The sequence below is a fragment of the Xiphias gladius genome, chromosome 4 (assembly GCF_016859285.1).
Source record: "Xiphias gladius isolate SHS-SW01 ecotype Sanya breed wild chromosome 4, ASM1685928v1, whole genome shotgun sequence".
Taxonomy (NCBI): Eukaryota; Metazoa; Chordata; class Actinopteri; order Istiophoriformes; family Xiphiidae; genus Xiphias; species Xiphias gladius.
Window position 1 is genome coordinate 25,043,974 of NC_053403.1, and position 23,903 is coordinate 25,067,876.

Sequence of the window (23,903 nt, forward strand, 5' to 3'; positions counted from 1 at the left end):
TTCTGCTATTATACTTTAAGAGCATGAGCATGAAGCCTGCAGTAAGGCACTGCTAATGGGCTGATATGAGCTGACATTTCCTGTGCTCGCCAGCTTCTGAAATTTTGCGGGCCTGGTACCCCGTCTAAATATTTTGCTATCCCAGACAGACCCTGATATCATTGTATTATCAGAGACATGGTTAAAGAAAGGTATTAAGGAATGTGAGGTGGCCATTGATGACTCTAATTGAATAGACAGAAGTAGTACGGGTGGCGGGGTAGCAGTTTATGGAAAATCACGCTTCCCAGTCACTATACTGAATGCTGCTTCTATTCCAAATGGTTTTGAATTTATTGGCTCGTATAATAACTGTAGGGTAAAATGACACCTTAACTCTGGTAGGAATTAATAGACTCCCCTCAGCCAATCCCTCTGCAATTAACAAGCTGTCAATATTGTAGTTCTGAGATTCTAGCTATGGGTGATTTTCATCCTTCCTGGCATGGACATGCGTCTCGGGTGATCCGATCACAAGTGGACAGCTCTAAGTACGTTAGCTCACACCTTGCGTCTCAACATGAATCCTGAGTGACCGCTTGTGATCGGATCTCACCTCCGTGCTCTATATGCAAATAAACACATACTTCATTTCCATTTGCAAAGACCAAATAAGTTGCTGTTTTTAACCATTTGGCGGCATTAATGCACTTCCTGTGCCTTGTCTACCTGAAATTAAAAGAAGAAGAAGAAGAAGAAATCGAAACAGTCTACACTAGATCTTTACCTTGGCGTGCTCCAGGCAAACCAAATCACCTAAGATGCTTGACCCATTTGTAATATATCTCTATGGGCTTTTTGAAATATTTAGACATTGTGGACAAAGCCAGTTTGCACACCTTGTACAACTTGTATTTGTTTGCGAATGAGTATATACATCCGCTCAAGCAGAGGAAGTCGGTTGAGTAGGCGGACCTTCAATGTGGCCCCGGACACATTTTCATACACACTGCTAAAAGAATGTGGCCATATGCAGCCCAGACCACCTCCGAATGTAGTCTGAGTGATTGGATCTCAATGCGTCCTCAGTGCGTCTTGGGTGCAGTCACATCTGTACTTAGAGCTGTCCACTTGTGATCGGATCCACCTCCGTGCTCTATATGCAAATAAACACATACATCATTTCTATTTGCAAAGACCAAATAAGTTGCTGTTTTTAACCATTTGGCGGCAGTAATGCACTTCCTGTGCCTTGTCTACCTGAAATTAAAAGAAGAAGAAGAAATCGAAACAGTCTACACTAGATCTTTACCTTGGCGTGCTCCAGGCAAACCAAATCACCTAAGATGCTTGACCCATTTGTAATATATCTCTATGGGCTTTTTGAAATATTTAGACATTGTGGACAAAGCCAGTTTGCACACCTTGTACAACTTGTATTTGTTTGCGAATGAGTATATACATCCGCTCAAGCAGAGGAAGTCGGTTGAGTAGGCGGACCTTCAATGTGGCCCCGGACACATTTTCATACACACTGCTAAAAGAATGTGGCCATATGCAGCCCAGACCACCTCCGAATGTAGTCTGAGTGATTGGATCTCAATGCGTCCTCAGTGCGTCTTGGGTGCAGTCACATGTGAACTTGAGATGACCGCTTGTGATCGGATCTCACCTCCGTGCTCTATATGCAAATAAACACATACTTCATTTCCATTTGCAAAGACCAAATAAGTTGCTGTTTTTAACCATTTGGCGGCATTAATGCACTTCCTGTGCCTTGTCTACCTGAAATTAAAAGAAGAAGAAGAAGAAATCGAAACAGTCTACACTAGATCTTTACCTTGGCGTGCTCCAGGCAAACCAAATCACCTAAGATGCTTGACCCATTTGTAATATATCTCTATGGGCTTTTTGAAATATTTAGACATTGTGGACAAAGCCAGTTTGCACACCTTGTACAACTTGTATTTGTTTGCGAATGAGTATATACATCCGCTCAAGCAGAGGAAGTCGGTTGAGTAGGCGGACCTTCAATGTGGCCCCGGACACATTTTCATACACACTGCTAAAAGAATGTGGCCATATGCAGCCCAGACCACCTCCGAATGTAGTCTGAGTGATTGGATCTCAATGCGTCCTCAGTGCGTCTTGGGTGCTGTCACATCTGTACTTAGAGCTGTCCACTTGTGATCGGATCACCCGGGACACCTTTTATTGGCAGGTATGAACACGGCCTGTGTTTGAAAGCTGAAATGGCCAAATCTGAATTCCTGCCAGTTACCAAGGGTGTGCCTCAGTGATCCATTGTGGGCCCTGTCCTGTTCACCATTTCTATAAATGAAATTGTTTCTTTGACACCTGATTGTAAAATTCATCTTTACGCAGACAATACTGTTTGAAACTGTGTTTCTGACTCTGTCCAATCTGCCATTTATTACAATTAAAACTCTCATTTAAAACCTTAAATTAGTTCTCAGAGAAAATAAAACAAAGTTCACATTGTTTTCCAGATCCAGAGCTACAGATTATAATAATTTCCATAATCCTTTTCAGTGGGAAGAGGATTGTTGAAGCAGTTTTCCTCTCAGTCCTATGTTATGGGGATGTCATATATCAACATGCTGCTGCCTCCACTCTGAGGCCCCTAGTCTCCATTTACCACTCTGCCCTCAGGTTTATGACTGGAGATAATTATAACACTCCCCATTGCATTCTTTATGAAGGAGATGGTTGGACTTCCCTGTCTGAGAGTCGTCAGAAACCTTGGCATCTACAGAGCCATTAGTGGAAAAGGGCCTTCTTATATCTCATCCCTGCTGCTTTGGCACTTTGACGATACTTAAAACAGTCCGGTGATTGGTTGATCCTTCAGGAACCCTGAACCAGAGCTGATCTAGGAAAGACTGCCTTTGCTGTTGTGCAGCAATTTCATGGAATAATCTGCAATGTCAGTTAAAAATCAAAACATTTGTACTTCTCAGTAACTCCAAGAACATTATCAATAATTGTTAGTCTTCCTGCTTGTGACTGTTTTCACTGAGACTGCATGTTTTATATTGTCTAATTTCTGTTTTCTGTTTGATTAATGTGTTTGTCCTTCTTAACTCCATGTAATTTCTTTGAACTGTTAACTGGGCATTGCTCAGCCAACCTACCCTGTATTAATAAATAAAGATGTTCTATTGAAAGTCTCCAGGGAGCACGTTTATATGAAGCTGAAGATACATTCAGACTGTAGGTACCTTAAATACAACACAAGGGTATTTTGAATTAAATTTTAAGTAGTACATCTAAATGGAAGCCATTTTAACACAACTAAGTACACTAAAATATATTGTGATTGGGTTAAAGTTTATCTTAAAATTGTAACAAAATAACATATTTAGTATGTTCTTAGTATAATACAATTAAAATGTGATGCATACTTTGAAAAAAAGCACAACTTAAGTACATTTATTTTTCCCCTGGTTGATGTTTCCCTAAATCCAACCAAACCTCAACCATAGAGCCATTTCTGTCATGGATTTAATTTTCAGCAATGATTTTAAAATGTTTTATAAAGGCAGTTAAATGGCATCAGATCAGAAACCAAGTAGTTTTACCTTAAACTAACACTTGGGGAAAAACACTTATTTGTTTCTTTCCAAGAGTGATTTGAGAACATGGATATCAGATTCTTGTCAGTGCATAAAGTATGGAGCTGATTGGTCTAGCTTAGCATATATACTGGAAGCAAGGGGAAACAGCTAGACTGGCTCTGTTCAAAGTTCAAAACTATACCCACCAACACCTCTAAAGCACAAACACAAACAGAAGTGTAAAAATTAAAATAAATTGTCCTTTTAGGCGGAGTTATATGCTAGGACTATTTCTTGATGAACAACACTTTATCCATCCGCTCAGCATTGCTTTCCATTGCTGGAGGCAGCTCTTGGTGAGTAAAAGGAGGAAGTTTGGTGCTGAACTTGAAACATTTCTACTAGACTGGTAAGTAAACAGCTGATAATGCTGACGGTGGCTATGTAGCAATAGCAAAAAAAACCCTTTTAAGTATGGGCTTTGGCTGGGCCACTCAAGGACAGTCAGAGACTTGTCCCGAACCCACCCCAGCATTGTCTTGGCTGGGTGCTGAAAGGTGAATCGTCACCCCAGTCTCACGCCCCACACACTCTGGAGCAAGTCTTCTTCAAGGACCTCTCTGCATTTGGCTGCATTAATCCTTCCCTCAATTCTGACTGCTGAAAGCAAATGGTTTTATATCCTTGCCTTGATCTACATCAATCAGTCGCACCAATAAAACCAGTTACCAGTTTGAATGTTGTGGCTGAATGTTGTATATACAGTGGGGTCCAAAAGTCTGAGACCACTTTCCCTTTCACTTGAATGGGTTAAAATGTGCGATTTATATTTTAGGAGCATGTGGTTAACACAGTAACCCATAACCAAACAATCAATCAATAAACAATAAAAAATGGGACAGTTAACTATATTGTACCCAGACAATGCAGCACTACCCTCATATTTCTCTGCCTTTCATGCACTTCTGTATTATTAAGCATCACGTCGGACATATCAGAGCTTTCAGAAATCTACAACTCGGATGTTGATGTGAACTCTATTTACAAGTCAGAAACTGGTAATTATTGTAAATCCCATATGACATGAACACAGCATTAATCAAGGCGTCTAGGCTCTATTTCTGTCTCATTTCTTAAAAATAAAAATTGTTTGTATTCTTCTCTGTCAGTATGCATACTTAAGAACCCTGTGATTAAGCTAAACAAATCATAGTGTTCTACACAGTGGTATTATCCCTTTTCTATATGTTTCTGTTTTAAAATGTGACTTTATCATTTTTCAGGTAAAGGCTACTTTAGCCTGAGGGCACAAGGGCAAGGGAGGTTTTAAATAAGTTCCGCGGATACAGTGTAGTTAAAGTGTGTCAGAATAGATTACTCAGTGTTCTTTAAATGTCAACCACATAATCCTCTGAGAATACCATAAATCTGTAACATCACAAATCTCACCTGGGGAAATACAGTGACGACAATCTGCATGTTGATGTACCAGTAGAATGGGAGAGATAATATGTTTTCTTTTGTTTGTTTTTTTTTTTTTTGTTGGTTTAGTTTGTGTGTGTGTGTGTGTGCGTGCGTGATTTGAGTGGCCTATCTCTATATCTGTATGATAAGTTGTATGTTTTTCTTTGAATAATTTGCATTTACATCTAAAACAAAGGGTTGTTCTAAAAGGTATAGTTCGCTCATGTTGGTGTTGAAGAGGCACAAGCAAGAAGAAAAATGGAAAAGGAAAATGTACGTAATGTCTTTGGGTAGGGCTCAACACATTCTAACGTTAAGACTAAAAGGGTGAATGTAAATTGGCCTGTTTGAAAATATGGAATCATTTGATGTGAAAAGTTTTAGTAAGGACTATATACAGTTCATGTATTTGGTTTGCCTAGAAGAATCCAGTTACAAAATACGTTTATTAGAATACTGAAATAAATGCTGAATGTTATATAATAATCAAATAATAACAGTAATCAGTTAAACCTATGAGGTTTTCATTGAAACTGACAGCAACCATGACCCCGTAAATAATACAGGTGACAGGTGTTTGTATTCAGCATTAAAACGTCTCAAAGTTTTTTCCCAAATCTGCCGTCAGTGGACACAAATTAACATTCTTTGTTTTAAAATCTTTTTTTGCATCTAATATTTGTGACTTAATTCCATCCTACAACCCCCTGAGGGGAGTACCCCTGTTGAAATGTTTTCATATTACCCCTTGTTGCTGTCCTTGATCTTCATCTCCTTTGTGTTCTCTCCTGCTGTAAAGACCCTTGTCAAGGTCCTATCTTTCAATAGCTAACTAAAGATAAACATGTTCTGTGTCTGTAAGTCCTTCGAGAAAAACGTCAGTGGTTGTGTAGAGTCCTGGTTGAAATTATTGGAACCCCTAAATTTTAATTACAGAGTTTAGAAAATCTTCAGAAATAAGGGCAAATAAAACAATTTTGTATAATCAGATTATTCAATAAAATGTCCAAGGTTACTGATCAAAAGAAAATTAAAAAACAAGACTTGCATAATAGTGAAATAATACAAACACAAAATGTACCCAGACATAATTATTGGCAGCCTTCATTACTATTTGGTTGCTGAACCTTTGGCAACAATGACAGCCTCTAAAAGTTGGCCAGTTTACAACAGTCCATCTTTTCCTTTTCAACTATTCTTTTGTGCTGCTGGATGTTTGCTTTGGGTCGTTGTCCTGATGAAAGACCCAAGACCTTCGCCTCAAACCTAGTTTTCTGACACATTTGACTCTAAAATGCCTCGGTAATCCTCTGATTTGACACATTCAATGCCTCCAGCAGCAGAGGCAGCAGAGCAGCCCCACAGCATCTAAAACCATCATTCACTGGTTAATTCAGGTCATGTGAACATGTGAATCTTATTTTTTTTATTTTGTTTGAGGAAATAATTTAAATCATCAAAAGGTGCCAATAATTGTGTCAAGCGTACATTTTACGTCTGTATTTTTTATTTTGGTACATTAGTTTTTTTTCAGGAACTTTGGACATTTTATTAAATAATCGGATTTTACAAAATTTGTTAATTTGCCTTTAATTCTGAACATATACTAAAGTCTGTACTTAAAATTCAGGGCTGCCAATAATTTCAACTAGGACTGTACTGAACTGCAATGGAAACATACATCGATCAGCCAAAACATTAAAACCAGTTACTGGTTAAGATCTTTATATGCAAAATAACAAGTAATTACAGTTGACAAATGTGTTTTGGAGTAAAAACTATAGTATTTTCCATGGAATTGTGGTGGAGTAGAAGTCTTAACTGCTGTAGCAGAAAATGAAAATACTCAAATTACTACCTCAAATTTGTAAGTAACTAAAGTACTTGAGTAACTGTACTTATGTTCCATGGCTGGGATTTTCACAAACCGAAACACAGAGGATAGCACCGTGCCTGTTAAGAGAGACTGAAATCAGTGATCAACAACACTGCAGTGCCACAGCTGCCGGTGTGGCGCCGTTAACTAACGTTGCGACTGTTCGCGTGCATGGTGAGGGAGCTTTTAGAGCTTTTCATCCATTTCATACTCGCCATGGAAGGGACAATTGTTCCCAGGGCAGTGCCCCAATTGCCTGGGAGGAGGCGCCGAATCTAAGACCAAAGCCAGAAACAGGAGTCTCCCTTACATTGCATGCAAGGCTGTAACATGACTGGCTGCAGTCTAGCTCTGCAGATGGACAGTAATACGTATCTGTGTGTTTCTTTAGGTAGTTATACCATAAATCTCTCTCTCCAGAGGTGGTTATACACCATATACATATGTATACATACCACCACACCTCTGGTTACCACCCAACAAGTCATTTTTACACTAAATATGTTTAGAAGGAAATGTAATTGTTGTGTTGATTATGTTCACTGGTCATGATCATTTGTAGTCAAAAAGCCATCGTTCCACACAGACACTGTGGTTCGGAGGTGGATGGGATGGCTGGCTGGACACACAAAGTGCCCGACCAGAGGTCACATCCTGCAGCCAGCGTGGTGTTAGGTTCAGACTACTAAAACAGTTGGTCACGGTTACTGATCTATGGTGGTTTTGGTAAAATAGAGAAAAAGGAAACACAATGTGTCTCATGCTTCAAGTCAGCATTGGTTTTAAAAAAAATATTTAACGAAGATTACCATTACCAGGCTTAAGTTTTCAAAACAAAACCTTAAACGGGGCGTCTGGTGACGTAATGGTTAAGGTGCACAGCACATAACCACGAGTTCCACGGATTGGGCCTTTGTTGCATGCCATAGCCCTCTTTCTCTACCCTTGCTTCAACTGTCAAATGAAGGCAAAAATGCCAAAAAAAAAAAGTAGCTATGAGTGGATTTTGTAGGGAAACAAATTAAATATTTTGACACTGAAGATTTTAAAGATATCCTGTGTGAACATTTTTGGACTTTGTAGATATATTTGCTGCTGCAATTTAGTAGTATATAAACACAATTTCTTGGAGACAGAGTTGCTATCAAAAAGGCAGGAAGTCATAGCTTGCTGGTGTCTTTCAAAACTGAAATGAATTAATCGTGTTTTCTAATCTGCCACCACTATAACAAAGGTTTGGTTAAGTTTAGACAACAAGAACTACTTGGTTAAGGTTGAGGAAACATCATGGTTTTGGTTAAAATTACCCTCGTGGTTCCAATAACACAGTAAATATGTAGTAAAGGTTAAGCAACAATCATGGTCATGCCTTTAAAAAAAACACCGTCATTGTTTGTTGGTTGGAGACGAACAGCGGTTACTCCCGTTAAAGGCCAAAGCTTTGCTGACCCGTCGACCCTGACCCTCTCCCTATGCAGACTTTAATTTGGAGGCCTTTTTTGCTTCACAGACACTGGAGTGCAAGCAAGCAAAACATTGCAGCAGCCAGAGTGTTGTGCCAGGGCTGCACATCGTGACCCAGGGGCTCTTCCAGGTCGTCTGCAGGCCAAATTGGACGTCCACGCAGCTTTTTTTTTCCAGTGCCAATTCAAATCTTCTGCCCTTTACTGTATACGGGTTGGCTGTACTACATCCAACAATGCACAGTATACCGTCAAAAAAAGTTCAACATCTGCAGTATAAAGACTGACCCTCACCATGTTATATTCGATTCCACCAGCAGGGTCAGAAGCACAGCTTTGTGAAAGCACCGACTTCACCTAATAGACATCCAGTTGTCAGTTTATTAACAGGGGGATTTATTGCAGGACCGTTGTGTTCGACTGCATTAGTTTTAGCCAGGTGTCCCTAATAAACTGACAACTGAGTGTATATTCCATACTGGATCTGCAGCTATTTGCAGATATCGAAGACATGTGCAGATCTCATTTCTAAAAGAACGTAGGTTTTCTCCTGACTTTTGTTTCACTTTGGGACATGTGAAAACGTGCTCCTGAGCTCCCTCCACCCCTGCCCTGCCCTGCCCTCCTCTCAGCTCTGATTGATGGTGTCTCGGACTCCACACATTGATTTTCAGCTGAGAGTACATTTACTGTCCATGATCTCTGAGAGGCAGTTTGAATCCAGTGTTCACAGAGGGAAACAGCTTGGCAGGGGATGTTCCACCATCTCATCAGCAGGTGGCAATACATGCCCACTGCTTAATGCCTCCACTGGAGACCTCCCCTCACAGCCTGGTGATTTATAGAGCAACTCCTTTTCACATGCTAAGCACCTCTGCACCTGCCGTTGTTTGATTCTACATCCCTTTTGACAAGCCTCTTCATCTGAAATAGCTTTTTATTTCATTTTTATTTATTTAGTTGAATATTCAAGAGAGAATACACAACAGATTGTGTTAAGTGAGTCCCATTTCTTTTCTTAAATGAATAGTTTGACGCTTTGGAAAACACCCTTTTCAGTCCATCTCAGGTCCGTCTGTTAAGTATGGAGCTGGGCGGAGGACGTTTCCTGTTAACCTCACGGTGACAAAAAGACTGCAGGAAGTCACAGCGCTGCTCACCAAGAAATAGTTGCAGCACATACTTCCTTGTAAAACCGCACCTTTTATTCACATATATTTCTGTTTGTTTACAGATTAAGCAAATGATGGGCAGTATAGTGTGTTAGTTAGTGAGCTCCTGAGGCGTTCGTGGGTGCATTTTTGAATTTTGAACAGCCCAGCTGCTTGCCGCTGAGCACACAGACATTGACACCAAGCTTCTCAGCAGGACGGCAAATAAGTATTTTCCTCAACATGTTGTGCTACTCTTTTAAAAGTCGTTTTTTTTAATGAAATGGCTCAATCATTTGCTTAATCAATTAATTGAGAAAAGGATTGAAAGATTTGTTTAAAATAGCCAGTGCTGCATTCTGGGTCTTGGTTATATTAGTGTGCGGTGTCTTGTGAGCTCATGTAGGCTGGCTATAGTTGTATGTGTGACGAGGATAAAAAATAACAACAATAATTAGCCACCACTTTTCAAATGAGTGTGTGTGCTTTAGAATCCGAGCAGACAGGCTGTTATTTCGTCTCCTTCTTATCATCTGCCGCACTGACAGCCTCTCGCTTATCTCTGTCTGCGATCTCCTCAGCTCAGCCACACACAAGCTGCTCTCCACGGCACCTCGGGCTCCAAAGCCCTACGGCAGCTGTGATACAGGGAGCCGTGCTGCAAGCCATTCTGGAACGGCTCGGCCTGGAGCTAGGCGGTGGCGTTCTTCTGCCGGCGAAACGCTGAGCGGCAGTGTGGCTCTCCCGCCGACTTCCCCCCTCCCCGAGTGACCGCGGGGCGATGGGGACTGAAGGAGCGCGCTGATGAGCCACAGTGAACAAACAGCAGGCAGTGAGGCATGCTGCGGCACTGTCTGACACGCAGCAGATGTACTCACTGTGGAAACAACATTCACATTCAATCTCAGGCTAAAGGACAGTCATGTTGGGGTCTGAGAACAGTCATCTCGCAATCTCTGCTCTGTTGTTGTACACATTACACCCAGCAGTAGCATATGTACTGTACGGATGATATGATAATGATACACTATATATGCTTTGGTTTCTATTCCCACGTTGCCCAATCAAACTGAAAATGGGAGCATTCATAGCACACCTTAAAACTGCGTAATTACACATGTAGCGATGAAGGGAAACATACTTTGTTTATCATTATCTCTATACCGCAGACTAAAAGGTAATTAGTGGCCTCCTCTGTGTGTTTCTGTGCCGACAAAGGTTTGGTAACAGGTGGCAAGGTCTGAATGCCGAAAACTACAGCTTCCTGGTTTTTAGCTGCTGCTGTCTGTTTGTAGAACTGCAGCATGTATTGTTGACCAAACAGCCTCAGCACAAGGTCCATGTAGTAGCCGTTTGGGACCTTTCAATCATATCTCAGCAGATGGACTTGTCCAGTTGTCTTAGAATTGTAGATGATCAAATTTCCATTTCTTAGAGCACTTCTTGTCCTATTGACTTGAAGCTGAGTATGAAAGATGTTGCTTTGAGGAGTCCATCTACTGATAAAGAACCTGTGATGCGATTGAAACGGCTACTAAAAGGGACCTTGTGCTGAGACTGTTTTGTCAGCTGCTGTTGCCAAGGAGCCTCAAATGTGTATGTACTGTATATTATATTCAGAGAACGTATGAAGAAATAAAATCTGAAACTCATATCTGATGTTGTCTTTTTTTTTTTTTTACATTTTAGAGTTTTTTGTATCAATGATTTCACAGAAAGAAATCCTTACTGATGTTGTTGAAAATAACTAGCAAAAGAAGACCCAGCAGGCCATTTAACAACATGAAGACGGTTCCCAAAGATCTGAATGGAGGATTCTGATTTATTCAGTTCAGTTATTTGGCAATGTTTTGAAGGTCTTTTATACTTTTATTTGGAAGGTCACCGCGGAGAGATGACGGGGGATGAGGGTAGATGGGAAATGACATGCAACAAACGCCCCTGGCTGGACACAGCTCACAGATGTGGAGGACCACGGTCTGTGGCTTAATCCCTAGGTCACCTGGAAGCCCCACTGGCCATCATTTCTACCGGTAATGATGGCATTGTACTGCCCATAGTCATTTCTGAGATCTGGGAAAACTGTAACATCACTTCACATCACATCAAAGAGCTACAATATGGTGTTGTCCCCAACATGAGCAGTCAGACCGTCAGACAGGGAGCACTGACACTCTCCTATTTATTTACAGACATTTATGGTGTGTTGACAATCAGCGGCTGTACAGACGGGACAACTCATAAAATCTGTCCTAAAACATGCCGGTTAATGACACCTCTGAGTAGCCTTCCTGAAATAAAGCTCTGTATAGTCTGCTTAAAACCGGACGTGACAGCTGGTGTGAAAAACCTAAACAGCAAAGGACAGGTTAAGGCTGACAATATTCCTGCCCTGCCAGAAGCACTCACTACAGCACCAAGTGTGGATTAATCTGCCGCTGAAAATAGTCCCCAACAAAGGCTCTATTTCCTCCTGTTTGAGTAACTTTATTAAAAGCTGAAACTACTGAGCAGCTGTTTTAGTAAATTACTCATTAAAGTCTATATTTGTGATCTGTTTTTTTCCCCCAAGGATTTGCATTTGTAGGAACCAGGGGGGTTGCAGCCGAGAGCCACAGGCAGGGGGGGGAGGTGAGAGAGTATCGAGAGACAGACTAACACATTCTTGGTTTTGGTCTTTTAATAGAAATTGTTGACAGTAACGAAAATATCGAACAACACTAATCCCTTATCCTTTAAAACCTCTCTGACTGACTGAGTGCAGGTCCCTCAGTGCAGGTACCACCAAGTGGCTGCTTGAAAATATTCAGTGTGAAAAAGACTCATTTCGGACTCAGCGCGGTGAGGACAGGAAAGGTGTGTACGTACATCATGATAATAGAGTCAGGCTATTTTGCCTTGCATGAATGAAATTACTGAAAAATTCCACATAATTAGGATTATGGAAAATCTTTTCTCCCCGCATGATCCCCTTTTCACGATGAACATTTGGTTGTTCGGTGTGAGGGTCAGTAGAGGTCACGTTTCATCTCTTCGGCCCGGGTAGTGATGAGGTGCTGGGCGGTAATGAAGTGGAGTTCCCTGATGTGACAGGGAGAGCCCAAAGATTGGATCTTGGAAGGTTTTTGACTGACAGGCCAGCGAGGAAGAGATCCTTCGGGCGGGCGTCCCTCCACCGTCCTGTGGTCTGCCGGTGGGTCCGGTCATGCCACCGTTGCCCTCATATGAGGTCATGACGGTGTGGAGTCACGTGGAGTTCCTGGCGAGGCAGCAACTGCTTCACAGGCTGATGGCTTTGGTGGACATTGTGGGGCGGAATCCAGATCAATATTTAACATCAACACATTAACATGCTGGACAGTGTTAGTATAGACCCTGCCTCATCTCCCTGTTGTAAATCTGTTGTCTTTCTGCCGGAACATAGAAGCTTTCTCACCCGCTTTAAAAGCGGTGAATTTCCTTTTCTCTTTTTTTTGTCATAGTCTTCTCCTCTTCACCATCCTCTCATTCCTCCTTTCCAGCTTACTGCAGCATTATTTGTTAGCATGTACTGGACATTTGGTTGATTATTGCTAGAATCACAGGTGGCATTACCCTCAGGCTTTTTCTTACGTTTCTGATTGATATTACTTAAAATGACTCTGTCTCTGTAACAAAACCACCTTTACTTTTCCTTTTCTTTCAACTTAGCTTTCACAGTGTCAATAAATTATTCACTTGGATCCTGTAGGTGTCTTTCTTCCTGTCTGTCTCCCCCCTCCTTTTTTTTCTGTTTTCCTCAGCTGAGCTCTGCCGCTAACAGCGCCTCAACAACAATCATTCTTAAAGAAGAAACAATTACAAACATCATTCAATATGGTTCTTCTCTGAAATATATCAATGCCAAATCAATCAATCCTCCAGCACATCTAAAACACACAACTGGCCAGCACCCAGTCAGAATAACAAGCAAAAGTTCAGACGGTTTTGGTCTCATTCACACAGAAACCTTCAGAAGCGGACACACACACAGCTCCAGAGCTGACATGTGGTTTGAGAAAAAAAAAAAAAAAAAAAATGCACGCACTCAAGCCTCCCAGGACCATTAAAAAGAGATTCGGGTCTTCATTTTAACTAAAGGAGGGAAACTGTTAAATACAGAGGCCAGGACCGGGATGGAGCCACGTCGGTCCCTCAGTGCTGTAGCCCCTTCGGCTCGTCTAGGGCGTCTCCTAGGGACGCATGCCTTCACATGCCCTCACCCTCTTGGTGGAATTATAGAAGAACAAAACTCTCCTCACCCATTGGTGGAACACAACAAATAAAACGCATTTAGTAGCGATTGTCTCTAATTTATAGCTATATAAGACAATACTTCCAGTTTGAAGCGCTCCAGCAATTTCAACACTGATCCCTAGTTGATGTATGATCGTATTTCCCACATCAATCCGTATACTGTCTCTGTCAGTGTCCAGGTTTGGCTCCGATAAAGGGCGGCACCCACAAAACTTACACCAATGGCACTGAACAAAAATTTGCAGAATTTAAAAAGGTTTCTTCTTACCTTGGTATGAATTTAGTCGCATCAGTGCTGCGATCTCCCCCATCGTCAGTGGCTGCAGGCGCTCCCGCTGGGATTGTCGCCCTCGTGGCTGGCTCGCCAGATACTGTCATGGACTTTCTTCCACCTTATTTAATTCTTCAACAGATGGTATCAAACATTCACTTCTAGGTTTGTCGGAACCAAATCAGAAACACAATTTAATAGGAAATCACGCAGTTTTATTCTTCAGATAACAGAGAGTACACATTTAAGAATCTGGTATGCGAAGGCTCTGCAGAATTTGTTTTAACCCTCTCACCCCTGCTCCTCCTGAGGGATGCAAGCTACACAGGATTGTCGGACTGGTGTGACTCCAAGACATTGTTTAGCCACCACTGTAGCGTTAGCTAGGAGAACAGCTGCACACTGGGACAATAGCGGACTTGTCCCTATTATCTATTAGCTAACCTTGAGAGATTCGCTTCCTCTGCTGGTCCAGATGGTCTCTCTCTTCTCCACCACTCTGTCCACACGTATGATTGAAGCTACCAATCCATCTGACTATAGTAAATTGGCTCTACTGAAAATATACTGTTAAATACGTAAATCAACAACGTTTCCTCATTACGTTAATAGAAAAGATGCTCTGGTCACAAGTGTGTTTCCTACAAAAGGTATTTGCTGTTTCAGTATCGTTTTGTAGAAGGGTGAATTTTAAGCTGAAGGATCGTTTCTTTCAAAACCAAGTAAAATTAGGCACCAAAGGAGAATAGAAGGGAGACTATCACGGGGAAGGCAGCTGAAAAAAAACAACGTGTGAAGGCAGAGTACCAGTGACAAATACGCCAACAACTGTCTTATTGTAAATTACAATTACTGTACAATATGATTTAGATTATTACAATTTTCAGATGCTCGTAATTAACAATGTTTCTCAAGTAATAAGTTCTGATTAGTTTACTATAGTCTTTTGATCAGTTTTACTGATCAAGATAAACTTTAAGCAGCATAATAAAAGTTGAATGACTTGGACTGAGTTTTATTTAACATTCATTTCTGTATTAAGGGCAGTCAATCAGTTTGAGCGTGATAGCAGGGTCTAATCCTGAGCTTTCATTTTTAATACTCACGCTACCTAAATCCTATATCTGTGGATTGTCACTTTAGCTGTCCAAAGCTTTATTATGTAACTTCTATGTTGCATCAGTCTGGACGAGCACTCGTTGTAAACTACTTTAACTTAATTCTGCAAAATAAACATTTTTCCAGGGAGATATTATTTGATTGTCTTTTATTATGAAATGCAGGACTACAGTAATCCATTCTCAGTATAGGGCCAGAGTAAGATGGCTTTCCGCCTTTGGTTCACGCTCTGGGTTTAATGAAGACCTGAAAAAATGTGACAGAAATGATGTTGTGAAGCCTCACATGGTAATTACTGTATGGTGAGAAGAGAGGCTGAAATACGCAAAGATTTTTGGGCTGTTATACGATCGGCCAATATTGATTATTGCAGATCATGTGTAAATAATAAAATATATTTAAATATATATTTAAATTTAAAATATAAAATATTCAAAATATTTATGTTCTGTATAAACTAACCCTAATACTGCCTGGTTGGTTTAAAATCTCCTCTCAGAACAACTGTAAGTATCTATTGGGCTCTAACTGGGATTAAAATGAATGAAAGAAACCAGTAAAGACAAAATGCTGCCCAAATGTGTCACAAAACAAACAATATAAAAAAACAAACTTAAATATCAGAGGATTTGAACATTACTTATTGGCACAATATTCAGAAAATATACAAACATTGCTATTATTGTGAATCAAACATGGCTGTAAAGTCCATCCACCGAGTGTAGCTACAATAGCCGAGGCAGTATGGAGAGGCCCGTTTATTGTTTCTTTGCCAGCCAGAGTCCACACAGCCAGTTCTCCGTCTGTGTGGTCCAGCAGTGCCCTGACCATATGGTGGAGCAGCAGAGGGATAATTAGCCCTCTTATGTGTTTTTCTTTCTGTCAGAGTGATCGTTCTGACTGATACTGTTTGACTGATTGTTGATGGTGGAATGTTTCCTGTTTCCGTGTTGCAGAGACAATAAGAGAAATGAAGAGAAGATTCTTCCCTTTCAACAAACATCAACGGCAGAGTGGTGATTGGGAGAACCGGGACTTTTCCCAGTGGGCAATCCCAGAAACTGGGCCAATGTGAGAAAAAAAAAAAAAAAAAAAACATCAGAGAGAGACAGAGAAAGAGAGCGAGAGCCAGACAGAGCCGGAGGGGGGGGGATAGACGTGGCTGTGTGGTGGTGATCAGCCCAGCCAAGCAGACTGCGTGGCCCACTGTGGCTCTGTGTGGCCGTCATCTCCCTCACGTCTGTCGCCTTCTCCAGCTGACTACAGTCAGTTCGTCCAGTCGCTTATGAATAACAAAGTCTGAAAAACCTGGAGCTGTGGCTGGAAAGCTCCGAGAAAAGAAGTTTAAATCCAGAAAAATCCAAATGCTCGAAATAGTTGGACTCTGTTGAATTCTCCAGGCAACATAGCGGCAGAGTGAACTCAGGAACACAGCTCCCAGTGAGTCCAGTACAAGCACCAGTCACGTTCCTTACAGCAGCAGTAGGCAGATGACAGCAGGAAGCTAGTCTGAGTTTATTTAACAGGATAGCGCTGTGTAGCTTTGTTTTCTGCTCTAGTTTAATCAGAAGTTCTAATACACTAATTAAAGTACTGTGTGATCACAGACCTACGGGACTTTACTACAGAAAAATCCAATGAAGGAAGAAAAACCACTCAGATTTAAATATGTCTGGGGCTGTTTTTACTGCTGTAGTGTCCAGTTCAAATTCTAACCTCACGCTCTCTAAAGCTACTCACTTGTAGCTACAGAGAGAGCAAAGTGAAAAATATTTTAATACAATGCACATCGGAGAGCAGTAAATAGCATCTGCCTCAATGTTGAGTTGTTGTTGATACTTGTTAGTGTGTCCACTCAGTTTTACTGCACGGTCACGTTTCAGACTGTAGCTACCGTGTTGTTGTAGTCATGGACTGTAACAAGAAAAGGTTTTCCCTCGCAAGATACAGTAATAAAATCATCATAGACGCTGTTAATGTACATCTGTACTCATGCTCAGTGTGAAGGGTTTCCCATACCCTTACAAATTTCTTTAATGAGCCACTATTTGAGTGGTTTCATTGAAAAAGCAGCTACTCGTGAGTCCGGTAGCACTGATAGGGAAAAAAAGGTGGTTGGGCGAGACCTAACATCCCATGTCCATCTTTGATAGAGGGCTTGGAAATAAATACTGGCCCATGCTGAGTTAGTGCTTGGGCACTGACTGGGCACAGGAGGCAGGGTTTTTTTCCCTCGCCACTGAATGTGTCCTTGGGATTTCTAATGTGGCGCGCAACTGGTAGAGGCATGGGTGGAGTTGAGCAGGAGGAACAAACACTTTTTCTCCTGCAGTGAGGAACTGAATCCTCTGTGACCTTGGGCCCTCTTGTTATGATGGGACATTGTTTAACATTTAGAACTTTCTTCCAACAGATGTTTGGTCTGCTTCGCAGAAAAACAGTATGAAAAGTATGAAAACATGAAAGTAGCAGCGTGCTACAATGAGCAGTGTCCATTCGTTTCTCGTGTGTCCCTGGCCTGGTGGTGTCTCCGACCCCATTACTGCCAGCTTGATTGTTGCTGCAATCCTCTACTGGCCAGTGCCAACCGTTGGCAGGACAGTGACCCAAGAGATGGTGAGCAGGCTTGACTCCTTGTTTTCAGGCAAACAGATACAGAGTGATATGATATGTTCCCACAGCTGTAGTCACCACGGCTCGTAGCCATGATCTGGGACCTGGCAGATGCGACCGCATCTACACTCCTTCACATTAGACATCTGGCATGCAGTATGTCACATACAAATACATTGGGAGGTTTTTGTAAACTTGCTATTTAGAATATACGCCACGATGTATTGTGTCTGCTTTATTGGATTTCTACTTTTATCAGAAATGAACTTCTTCGACAACACGTGCTAAAATGCATTGACAGTAACCAATATATGCAGTGGTACCACTTTCTAATGAGGTGCCTTCAATAAAGGGCTTTATGTAAATAAGTTACAGATCAGTTATAATTTGTTACTAAGAAACGTTTGGGTTAACATCGCGAAAAATGTCTGGCCGATTTAATAATGATTAAAAAAAAAGTTACCCAAAAAAATATAGCATCTGCAGGTTGAAGTGTTAGTAAGTAATATTTAATTCTGCGGTTCATTAGCTGTGGTAGGGAACACTGGGAGACACTTCCCCCCTCACTGCTCTTGAACGTAGCCCTTGCCGGTGCACTAGCTCCTCCTTTCCTATCAGTCAGGTCTAGGGATATTTAGACACCTGTAACCTTTTAAAAATACTGTTCAGCATTTCAACCCACTTTGTTCGTAGTTCCTTGTTCTTTTTATTTACTGGAGCTGAGTGCCGTCTACTGGGGAGGCTAGCCACACTGGGTGAGGTCCCTTCATGGTTTGCTGTGATCCACCTGTCTGCTGTGTGAGTGTGTTTAAGTTGCTGTGTCTTTAGGTTGCGGCCCTCAACAATCCTTAGCGTAGTATGCTGCCCCATTCATGGGCCTCAGCCCACTTAGGTTTAGTTTTGCTAGCTGGATGCAATACTGGCGGCCACTTTTAATGCGCTCAATCAGTGTGTTTTTGACGTCATCTGCCATGGCTGATGACGTTGGCTCCATGGATTCATTGCTAAGAACGACACCACACACCACACTCTGTGGCCTGGGCCCTTCCTTTTTCAGGCTACAGCTGAATCCAAATTTGATGGAACTCCAGTCATATTTCCTTACTGTTTTGCGTCGTTTGCTGCTAGCAGGTGCCTTGGAGAACTGGCACTGCTGAAGTAGCCTCCAGCGCTCAGTTCACTGTCGTCCACTTCAGTTTCTATCCGCACCTCCCTTCCTAATTAGTTGCTGTTTGGGGCCATGATTCAAACCATTCATCATTAGTGGGATTGCTTAATCATGGAATGCTGTGTTTCCATCCTTTTTTAGGTGCCGCTTCTCCTCCTACAGCTCTTTAAAACATATTTTCAAAGATTCCACATTAGGCCAGGCCTGATTGCTGGTGACCCTCTGCTGGCCATTGCCAAGAGACAATGAGCAGGCCTGATTTCATCTGGTTTATTTTACTGTATGTCTGTCATTGATATCTCAAAATTTCCAAAAGGACTTCCATTAAATGGGATGATATCCCCCCTTTGGCCAGGACACAGTTGATGAGGTTTTAGCAATGATGTGGATGCTGGATTTCTGCATTTGTTTTTATGAACGTAGAAGTGATAGAGAGCTAATTACTTACTCTGGGGACATGTTTGCAGGTCAAAGAATCTATTGAACTAAAAATGAAAATAACAGAAATGATGGCTTTAGGTGAACAGAAAGCTGGAAAATAATACAGCAATATTTTGCTACTACTTTTTTGTAAGTACTTTGTGGGTTTGTAGAAGCCACAAATCCATAATTTATTGGATTATAGATCAAAAAGGGGTATAGATACAAAATGTCCAATCCTTTGATCTGATGTATGTGGAAGAAAATGTTGTTTTCTAGCACATGAAGGACTGTGTTAATGGAATGAATGGAAACAGACAGTCTGACTACAGAGTTTTCGGAAACCCCAGCCTTTTAATGAGCAGTGATGTGGAGCAGCCAGTGGCTGAGAGGGTCTGAGCAGACCAACGCACCCGCCTGCTACAAGCCACCAGTGCACATTTTCACTGTGGACGGGGAGGGGAGGAGGGCAGACTAAAGACATCAAATAAATGTTTGATAAAGGTTTTACCAGCCTGCTGAAGCAAAGGAAAAATAGATCAAAAGTAGACTGGGAGGCAGAGCCTTCAGTTATCAGGCTCCTCTACTGTGGAACCTTCTTCCAGTCTGGGTCCAGGAGGCAGACTCCCTCTCTATGTTTAAGAGTAGGCTTAAAACCTTCCTTTTTGATAAAGCTTTTAGTTAGGGCTGGCTCAGGCTTGGCTTGAACCACCCCCTAGTTATGCTGATATAGGCCCAGACTGCCGGGTGACTCCTCTTCCTCTCCATCTGCACACATTCATATCCCATCAATGCTCGTTACTAACTTCTTCTCTCTCTCCGTAGTTTTGTCCTTTCTCATCTCTGTCCTCTCTCCTCCTGTCGCTTTCTGCAGGTAATTCTGCCCCTGGTTCTGCAGAGTCTGGATCTGTGACTGTAAACAACCTACTGCCCCACGATCCTGCTCAACACCCACTGCTTCAATTGTTATGATTATCATTACTATTATTATGTTTAGTTTTATTCACCCTGTTATTGTAATTATTAATTAGTTATTATTATAATTAATTAATTAATATGATTAATTTTATTATTAGTCTCATTATTGTTACACATCTTTATGATGTACCTGTACTGTGCTATGTTCTCTTTCCTCCCTCCTGCGCTCCCAACCTTCTCTCTCTCTCTCTCTCTTTCTCCCTCAACCCAGCCGGTCAGGGCAGACCCCCCACCCCACCCCCACCATGATCTGGGTTCTGTTCAAGGTTTCTACCTGTTAAAAGGGAGTTTTTCTTGCCATTGTCACCAAGTACTTGATCAAGGGGGAATGTTGTGTCTCTGTAAATATAACTTTAAATGACAATACATGATATCTCAAATCAAACATCTCGGCAATGTTCAAGGTCACCTAAACATGGTATGTCCCAAGTTTGGTTATGCTTGGATGAAAGATGTAGTATATCTAGCAAAATATTCAAAATGGCAGAAAATTTTGAGCGACGCAAATGGGCGCGGTCTATATTAATCTGTCAGATCATCCACTGAATCCATAGACACCAGAATTTTTCTTCTACACTTCACAGTTGCTGATTTATTAGCCAAGACATTGTGCAATATTTGTTAGCTCATTTCTCACTACATGGTGGCACTATGGCTACCACGTTTGAGTATGTAAAGCGCTGGAGTGGGGATACGCTGTTCCCGTCTCAGTCTTGCAGCCCCTATATTATATTTTTTAAAAATCATAAAAAATCATATCAAATCAATCGCTATAGATGGCTGCACCAAAAGTAAAAGCAGCTATCTCCTAATAGCATTGGCAGCAATCACACAATTATTTTCTGACCACTGCGTTGTTTGACAGAATGAACAAAAACACGGATTAATGAGAGCAGCTGTGCCGTGAGATCGGCTACACTGACATTTAAAAGGAGGGGTCACAGAGAATGTCAGAGGCGAGAGAATCCACAGGAATCAGTGAGGTTAGCTCTGACTGGAAGGGAGTCGAAGAACAGTTAGGAGTAGCCGCAGTGAGCGGAAGAGCTGCAAGTGACAGGCTGCACAGCCCCTTGGCAAGCTAACCGACTGTACTGCTGCCTGCTGTTGTGTGGTAAAACATGGGCACTGTGTGCAGAATGCCATGATGGAAAAACACAGATTAGTGCCTGGCTTTCATTAATAAAACAATGTGAGTTTGTTTGGCTTCACTGTAAACAGATACAGCAGCTGCTCAGTTGTTGTAGTTCTGACAAGTAGCTGCACAAAGAGTCTCTGCTGTGATATTAAACCACACTTACTATTACCACCAGAAACCATGATGTCCTTAAATCAAGTACGACTGACATCTTAAGGATTACACAAGTGGAACTACATCACTAAGGTTTGCTCGTGGTTCCTAGAGTCTCCAATAGAATGTAGAGTAGAAAGGGGGGCAGAGCCTTCAGTTTTCAGGCTCCTCTACTGTGGAACCTTCTTCCAGTCTGGGTCCAGGAGGCAGACACCCTCTCCACGTTTAGTAGTAGGCTAAAACCTTCCTTTCTGATAAAGCTTACAGTTAGGACTGGCTCTGCTGAGCCCTGGACCACCACCTGGCTATGCTGCTATAAACCAGGGGACTAACCATGATGCTCTGAGCACTTCACCTCCCTTCTTCTCTCACTCTCTCTCCTCATACATTTATATCACACTATTGCACGTCATTAACTTTGTCTTCTCTCTCTCCCTGTTCTCATTCTGCAGGTATCTCTGACTCTGGAGAGATACTCTTTATAATAATAATAATTATTATTATTATTATTATTGGTGCTGCTATCACATTGCTGTTATTAATAACACTATTACACCTGTAAGTATCAAAATGATTATTGCCATTATGACGACCAGTCTGACGGTACTTGAATACAACAGTATGCAAAGCTCTTCCTGGTCTCTCTCTCCCCCCCCCCCCCTCTTTCTCCTCCTCTCCTTCTTTTCTCTCCTCTCAACCCGACCGGTCCCACCCCGAGTCCAGTTTTTCCTCTCCACTGTCGCCAAATGTTTGCTCACGGCGGAGCGGTTGGGTTTCTTTCTGTAACGTTGCGAGGTCCTGACCTTAATCCCTAAAGAGCCTTGAGATAATGTATGTTATGGTTTGGCTCTATATAAATAAGACTGAATTGAACTGAACTGAATAACAGCAGCTGAAGTGGTGGTGAAATTACACTGACATTGGCCATAATTCTTGCTGTCAAGAACTGGCTTCTTCGATTGCAACGCATTGGGTCATACAGAGGGCTTAACGTGCTGTTCACCTGAACCATGACCTGTTCAACCTGTGGGTGAGAGAGCAGTGACTGGTATGGGTGAGGGAGTGACTTAGAGCCCCTGAAGAAGAAAAAACTTTTGTTTCACGTGTAGTCCGTCACATGTTTTTTGTTATTTTATGGACAGACGGTAGCTAGCTAGCTAGCTAAAGTGTTGTTTTAACTAGACAGTGGTGAGCATTTGAGTAAAAGTACTGGGCTACAAGTTGGAAAATAAAATTTTAATCAGATAAAATCATTTCCTTTTAATATTGGACTAAGACAGGAGCTATTCCCAGTGCACAGGGTTATCTGTGTTGCCGTCCTCTCTAGTACACGGAGATAAAGAGGAGTTGGAGTGTTCTGCTAGATCCAGGCCTGTGGACTCTTGCATAAGGATGGAGCTGGATGAGGGAGTCAACTTTATTTTTTAAACTCGTTAGATTTAATCTGCAGGGTTTCTCAAGCATCACCTCTGGCCGCCCTCTGTGCAGTCATATGCTTTCAGTCCGGAGCAGCCTTAGATCTCTAAAACACTTTAATTAGAAAACTAATTGGTGAATCTAACGGCTTTTTTCTTTCAGAAAAATATCACATTGGTCTTGGCTCAGATGATCACTGCGTAGCAATGGCAGCCACGAAAAAAGGAAAGGTTACAGCTCCTTGATGATGATATCTTAAGTTTAGTAGTGAGTTTTCTGTGAGCACGGCATCTGTAACTAATGTTGACAGTTTTGCCATGGGGAACTAAACATGCTTTCAGTGGTGAGTGCTTTGTTGCTGAGGCCTGACACCCCGTCTCGTTAATTCCGCAGCAGATGCAGGGATATGGCTGCACACTCTGAGCCAGGAAGAAGCTAGCAGCTCTCTGTCATTCCCTATGGTGATGCTGTGTTTGAGGATGCGCTTCCTTCAGCACACCTCCGCTGCACTGTCAGCCATCTCCTCCTGATAGCCCCACCGCATCTGACATTTTATTCATCTGCGGAACGTAGGGCGAGTCGGAGAAAAGCTGCTCGCAAACATGACGTGTTCTCCTCGGATTGCGTTAAGACCTGGTATTTGGCACTCATCAGCCCAGAAAGCTACACATCGGTATTATTACCACACTGACTATGCAGAGCTGCTTCCAGAGCTCATTCCTCACACGGGCTCGTCGTAACTATAGTAACTGATTCATATTCTGACATCCTTAGAGCCAGGCAGTTTGATCAAGAACCCAGCTCTGTAATGTGCTGATAGCGTCAGTCTTTCCACTCCCATTGT

At 41.9% G+C, this 23,903-nt stretch overlaps 1 long non-coding RNA gene across 1 annotated transcript in view; it reads right to left on the reverse strand.

Moving 5' to 3' along the window:
- The window catches only part of LOC120789254, a 28,173-nt gene extending 13,744 nt beyond the window's left edge, over positions 1-14,429 (reverse strand). Inside the window, exon 1 of the long non-coding RNA XR_005707363.1 lies at positions 14,055-14,429. This is a non-coding gene — a long non-coding RNA (uncharacterized LOC120789254). The remainder of the gene's footprint in view (positions 1-14,054) is intronic.
- Positions 14,430-23,903: the final 9,474 nt, after the last annotated feature.